The sequence below is a fragment of the Rhineura floridana genome, chromosome 4, assembly GCF_030035675.1.
Source record: "Rhineura floridana isolate rRhiFlo1 chromosome 4, rRhiFlo1.hap2, whole genome shotgun sequence".
NCBI lineage: Eukaryota > Metazoa > Chordata > Lepidosauria > Squamata > Rhineuridae > Rhineura > Rhineura floridana.
In genome coordinates this window covers 146922976-146930109 of record NC_084483.1, presented here as the reverse complement: position 1 = coordinate 146930109, position 7134 = coordinate 146922976, and the positions used below count along the sequence as shown (strand labels likewise).

The 7134-nt window shown below is 47.3% G+C and overlaps 1 pseudogene; it reads right to left on the bottom strand.

The window, feature by feature from the left end:
• Positions 1-4747: 4747 nt before the first annotated feature.
• Positions 4748-4866, bottom strand: LOC133384580 (5S ribosomal RNA; annotated as a pseudogene).
• Between the last annotated feature and the right edge of the window lie 2268 nt (positions 4867-7134).

Genomic DNA, 7134 nt, shown 5'->3' with positions numbered 1-7134 from the left:
ATGACCAGCACTTGCGGAATTGTCCGCACCAAACCTTGCCGGAACAGAGCGGGTAGGAGCCCCTCCCAACGCATTCCTCGCCGGCCAAGCCACTGTACTGCAGCCCATGTACTGAGGCCCAACTGCGAGCCCATGCTCAACTTCGCTGCCCTCCGGGCTGCCCAGAAGACCATGCTGTGGCCGCATATAAGGATCTGCGTCCGCTCCATCCCTGTCCAGCAACCTGCCAAAACAAATAAAAAGTGTTAGGCTTCCGCATTCCCTGCCCTCTAGAAAGGGCGAATGTAGCCCTTATACGCATCAGAGGACCAACACCCAACAGCCTGTACTGTCACCTGGGGAAAACCAAAACCTGCTGCCGTAGAAGCAGCTCCTATTCTAAATGAATGTATTCCGAATTGTGAGGCATCATAACCCATCCTATGCAATGCTAGTTTTGTTAATGCCCAAAACTGGTAAATAGAAAGAGGATTCAGATTCACATGGGTAAATAAATATCCTTCGGCTAATCCCCTGGTTCTTAGGAAATTATTTAGAGCCCGTACTGGGCAGAGGTGGGGCTCTGATGATGGGGCCAAGCGCACCTGTCTCCCCTTACATTTTTGGTCCGTTTTAGACCATCTCAAAGTTATGCAAGCACAGCCTCCTTCTATAGAGACATCCGAAAACTGGAGGGCACGTCGAGACGTGTCATGTTTACAGCCAGCCACCACCTCACCTATCCAGAAGGCTCCAAAAAATAGCGTAAAGGCCACTGCCTGGAATAGCTTGGCTTCATAACTAGAAGAACAGACCGTTTTCCACTGGTGAACCATCCCTAGTATAATATCCAGTGAGAAAGGTCGACGGGAATCAGGTATGGCAGGGTGTTCTTTAGCCCACCCAGCCAACATGCGGCGGACCCTAAAGTCCCCGGTATGATCCAGAAAACCACCTGCCTTTGCTAAAAAGTAAAGCCCCGCCAGCTTACCTTGCAGCGTTCGGACTGACAGGCCCCATTTCCTGCCATTAACCAGGAATTCAAGCAGGTGACTTACCGGAATAGGCCACTTTGGAGGCCCAGAAGTCCTACATGTCCCTACCTGCTCTCTGGTAACTGGCGAGCGTACTGGGGGCAATGGAAAGGCTTATGGCCCTCTCCAACTCTGCTCTCCAATCTCCCATATCGCAGGGGGCACGGCTTCCGGCTGAGCCCTGGCCAGCGGCGCCAGCTGACGGAAACGGTCCATCTGGTTCCGTGACAGAGCATCAGCAACACTATTGTCAATGGCAGGAACATGCTGTGCCCAAAAAAGAACATTAAAACGCAGGCACTGGAGAACAGAAGAACGGACAAGACCCATAACCCTGGCATTCCTGGATGTGAGGGAATTGATAACATGTACCGTAGCCATGTTATCACACCAGAAGTGGACCGTGGAGTTCTTCAACTCCACAGCCCACAAATAGACTGCCACCACTATAGGGAAAAATTGAACTCCCAGCATAGCAGCCATTGTTGAACCCCTTGCCCCGCATTAACGCAGGGAAGGGTGGCGGTCGACTGCCTGCTCAGAAGATGCCCACTATCACACCTATCTCCAGTCATGGCTCGGACCGCAGTCATGAACTGCAGCCATAGCTCGGGTTCCTTCTTGTCCCATGGCAGGGTCACATCGCATGCCGCCCGCATACGAAATGCCTCTTCATAAGACAGCCATGCCAGCCCAGAGAATTCTACATACGCCCTGTATATTATGTCCAGGTACTTAAAGAGAGACAGTCCCCTCTGAGGCTACCTCTCGATCAGCACTCCCGCGTATATCAAGTATGCTGGTAGCCAATTAGCCCAGGTGCGGTCATTTCTCCTGCGCCTGGGCCTGTCTATGTCACTCTCAGTCTCCTTGTCTTTGTCCCTTTTGGGGTGCTCCCTATAAAGGAGCGAAAAGACATCTACATACTCCCCCCTCCAAATTTTTTCTTTTGTTGAAGGGAGCAAGTGGAAACCCAAGGTGACAGATGTATTCCCAAAAGGAATAGCATTACTTGCCACCGACCCTAAAGGATCTGAAATATTACAAAGACTTGTAGTCGCGGTTGGCTGCAGCTGTGCAGCAGCCAAAACAGCTGTTGGAGCCGGCCCTTCAGGTGACACAGCTGATGTCATCACCTGTCCATTGCCTGCATTTTGCCAAATTTGGCTGCATGCAGCCTGGAGCGGTGGTTGAGACGCACCCTGAGGAGGCAACCCCAAACCTGTAGACCCATAAGCCTGAGCAGGCCAGGCAGACTCACCTGCTCCTACCAGCGGCCCAGTCACAGATTATATCATGCCAGCCTGGGGTGTAGCCATCTCACTTCCAGTCACCACCGCCGCTGTTGGTGCAGGAGGAGCCACCAGCCCATCGCTCACTATCTGTGTGGAATCAGGTTTTAAGAGCCTCAAGCCTCGCTAAAACCAATGCAAGGACATCACGGTTAGACCCTTGCTGCTGACCCTTATGTGTGCCACCCTGAGCCTTAGCATTAGCTCACTTTGGCCTGGTAACCCCCCCAGTGGAAGTCCCAGGAGTGGCAGCTTCCCTTGAAGCAGTCAGTGGAGACCTGGGAGCAGGGGTTGGCATCACCCTCCCCCGCTGCTCTAAAGCCTCAAGGAGCGCTAGGATGGCAGCCCATGGTGGTGCCTCCTCCTCATCCGAGGAGCCAGGCGCTGGGGGAGGGTGTTTTTGTGGAGGCCTGTAGGCTCTCCCCTTACCTTTTGCCCCCCCTTTCCCTTTTTTGGATGGCATGACAATTGTCTCGCCTGATAAAAAAACCAAAATTATTATTATTATTATTAGCAGATATTATAACTGGGTAGGAATAATGTGATCTGGGTTAACCGTCTGCAAAACAAACTGTGATCAGACAATTGCAATATTATGAGCAATATATGATATATTCAATGCGTGTAATAAGCAATGTGGCGTGATCTTGCTTAACTGACTGCCAAAAGGACCTTGAATATTCAAGCCCAGCAGTCCTTGTTTAACTAGCTGTGAAACAGCCTTGACAAACCGGTGTGATCAATAGCCTTAGAAGCGGCGCGCCTCCCTCCCCCTCCCCCTCCCTCTGTGGGGGGGGCAGCCACGAGGCTCTGCAAGCCTTTCTAATGGCCTGCTACAGCTGCTGCCGCTTCTCCAGCCCCTCCTCCAGGAATTCATGGGTCCAAACGGGCCCAAACCAGCGCCTCAATGGCGCAGAGGCCGACAACACAGCCTGTGTTGCCACAGATCAGCGCCTCAAAATGGCGCCGATCCCGTTGATCACGTGGTCAAAATGGCCGCCGCTGCTCTTCTCCCAGCTCCGGCTCTCTGCTGTCTGTCCCTCGACGTCGCGCAGCAAAAGAGGAAGGTAGGAGGGGCGGTGGACTTAAATAGTCCTGCAGGCTCCGCCCCTCACGCTGCGCGTCACGCTTACATCACAAGCGCAACGTGCGATGCTGCCTCCTTTAAAGATAGAGGCAGCGTCTTCACCCCCACCTGCAACCTTGCCCCGCTCGTCAGCTGCACAGCGAGCGGGGCACCATTTCTGTATTTGTGGATTGGCCTGTAAAAAGTCTTCCTGTTTCAGGCTGTGTACACATTGTTTCTCTGGCCTAAGAGAAGTTACTTTTGCCTTGATATTACCACAGAACTATCCCAGATCTATGGATACTGGCAACAATTCTACAGTACCTCAAGACTGGATTACTGTATGTGGGACTGCCTATAGGCCTGTTTTAGAAATGCCAGCTGGTGCAAAATGCAGCAACTAGACTGCTGATGGAGGCAGATGGCTGACAACATGCAATACCTCTGCTAAAACATCTGCACTTGTTGCCCATATGCTACTGGGACAGGTTCAAGGTTCTAATACTGATATAAAAAAGCCCTGAACAACTTGGGGCCAGAATACCGTAAGGACCACCTGAGCACTTATATCTCAGCTCTATCATGGAGATAATCCGGAGGATCACTGTTAGCTGCCCTCCAGGGTATAGACACCTGACAGACCTCAACTAGAAATCAGGCATTTAGTGCCACCAGTCCCATTCTGTGGAACGCTGGGCACTCCTAAGCTAGCAGCATGTCCCCATACAGTTATGTCACACTCTTTAGAATTTTCAGTATCTCATAATGGGCACAATTTTATGATGCACATTTACATGTCTTTTTTTCTGATAAATTATTCTCAGTGAGGTAGTTAATGGTGTTGACATCCAAACTGCCATCTCAGTTTTTAAGATTTAACAACCCATTGAAATAAATGGGCCAGATCAGTATTCTCTTTCTTATACTTTTGAGCTGCTTACTCTTGATAACAATATTGCCGTCACTTTGAAATACTCTCTTTTCCAAGAATATCTTTGTGAAGGCAAGCTCAGAAGGGGTAGCTTCTACGATTCACATATCCCATTTTTTTTTGGAAAATACTAAATGGAATGTCTTACGTTCCATCCAAGTGCTTTGTAAGATTCAGTGTTAACTGGAGAAGCTTGTCTCTGGACTTAACAAAAGAGCACTGTCATAATTTAGGATGGGGGAGAAATTTGATTCAGTTTGCATTTAAAGGTGAACCTACCTAATTCACACTTTCTGAAACAATACATGAACTATCAAATTGTTGTTGTTATATGCCTTCAAGTCGATTATGACTTATGGCAACCCTATGAATCTTTTTTTATATATATTCATAGGGTTTTCATGGTAAGAGGTATTCCGAGGTGGTTTACCATTGCCTTCCTCTAAGCCTACGGCACCCGGTATTCCTAGGTGGTCTCCCATCCAAGTACTAACCAGGCCTGACCCTGCTTAGCTTCTGAGATCAGACAAGATTGGGTGTGTTCAGGGTAGTATGGCCATAGAACTATCAAATGTTTCTCCTTTTTATTTATTTTATTTTATTATTTGATTTATATCCCGCCCTTCCTCCCAACAGGGAGGTGTGTGTGTTTTATGTCTGGTCTATATTAATAATAATAATATGAATTAAAAGAGAACCAATCCTAAGTTTTGCCAGTGTGGAGGAGGAAACTCGCCATATCAAACAAGGTGAATGCTTCATTTTTGGCTTTATTTAAGAGAACAGTTGGAATCCTTCAGTTTTTCCATTTGTCCCTGTACAATTTACCATGATTTAATGCATTAATTTGCTTTAATTTTAGTAGTTACTCGAAGCATACACAGTTGTTTAAACTCTCAGTGGTGGGAACTGTTTGTGTTTTCAGGGCGGTGAGTGGGGGGGAGGACCCAGCACAGTGCTAACTAGGCATAGATAATAACCAGCTTTAGTGATAATAGTCTTTAACTCATGCTGACCTTCAAAACAACCATCTAGTTTTGACTTGGTAAGTGCTTGAAAAGAATTTGCTCACATCCATTTCCAGAGGACCATAACAGAACTGATATAGATATTTCAATTGCCTGCCTGTGTTTATTTGCCTGCTTAACTGTAGTTATGTAAACTCTGGCAGTTTTTCTTTTGTAATGGTACTGTTCCCTCCACTGCCTCAATCTAAGTTTAAGACAGGGGTAGGCAACCTTTATAATCCCAAAGGCTGCATTATTTTCTGGGGGCACGTGCTGGTGGTGGGTGGGGCCAGAATATAAATGTTATCCTTGTATAATAGTCTAGTTGCTATAAACATCCAAATACCCCTCTCTGTCCTGTATCCAGGCCGCCAAGAGGCACTATCAGACTTCAGTGGCATATTCCCCCAAGGTAAAAACACTCTGAAACATGTCCAGGGAGGGGCGTGGCCTTGGAAGAGTGAGTGTGGCCTGAGGAGAGTCCTGAGGGCCTGGTAGAGAGACTTGGAGGTCCACGTTCAGCCCCTGCGCCTGAGATCCCACCCTTGCTTTAAGATTTACCCAAGTTCTGTTAGGATCTTGGGTCCTATTCAAATGTTATCTTGTGTCTCATGTTGGCCAGGATGGCATAATTCAGCTGATCCATGGGTGCGACTGATTTTAGATTTACCAGATGACATCCACACTCAGGGGTGACTCACTGAAATCAGTCAAGTCCACTGGTTTCAATAGGTTTGCTCTGGGTGTTAGAACCAATTAAACCAGAACTATCACTAGAAGCTAAAATGATGAAACTGAGGTTATCATCCTTTGGACACATCATGAGAAGCCATGATTCACTAGAAAAGACAATAATGCTGGGAAAAACAGAAGGGAGTAGAAAAAGTGGAAGGCCAAACAAGAGATGGATTGCTTCCATAAAGGAAGCCACAGATCTGAACAGGGTGGTTTACAACAGATGCTATTGGAGGTCATTGATTCATAGAGTCGCCATAAGTCATAATCAACTTGAAGGCAGATAACACACACATAACCATATTGGCTCTTCTTGGCAATTGGCCATTTACATGTATATTTAATTTAATAGCACTATGGTCACTTCTTCAAATTGGTTCAACAACACCTATGTCTTGCACCAGGTCCTGGGCACCACTTAAGATTAAATCCAGGGTCACCATTCGTCTGGCCAGTTCCATGACCAACTCTTCAAGGGTACAGTCATTTACGGACTCTTACCTCTCTGTCATGACTGGAACATATATGTAGCCTCTGTATGTCAAGGTACTTGAAGTCACTCATTACTACAACATTACCTAGTTTAGATACTTCCTCGATTTCATTGTTCATCTCAAGATCTCCCTGAGCACTTTGCTCAGGGGAATAATAATAATAATAATAATAATAATAATAATTTAATTTGTGGGTCGCCTATCTGGCCAATGGCCACTCTAGGCGACGTACAATTTAACAACAATACATTACATCATAATAAAATACATCATAAAATACAATATAACAATAAAACAATAAAACAATTCCAGTACAGAGTAGTAGGCTATTCGTCGTAAAAATTTAACCCTCCCCGTAAGTCCCAAAGGCCTGTCTGAAGAGCCAGGTCTTCAAAGCTTGGCGGAATACATTCAGGGAAGGGGCATGTTGAAGGTCATACGGGAGGGAGTTCCAGAGAGTGGGGGCCGCCACTGAAAATGCCCTCTCTCTTGTCCCCGCCAACCTAGCTGTTTTAGTTGGCGGGATTGAGAGAAGGTCCTGTGTGGCTGATCTTGTTGGGCGGCATGGTTGGTGGCGCTGGAGGCGCTCCATCAGG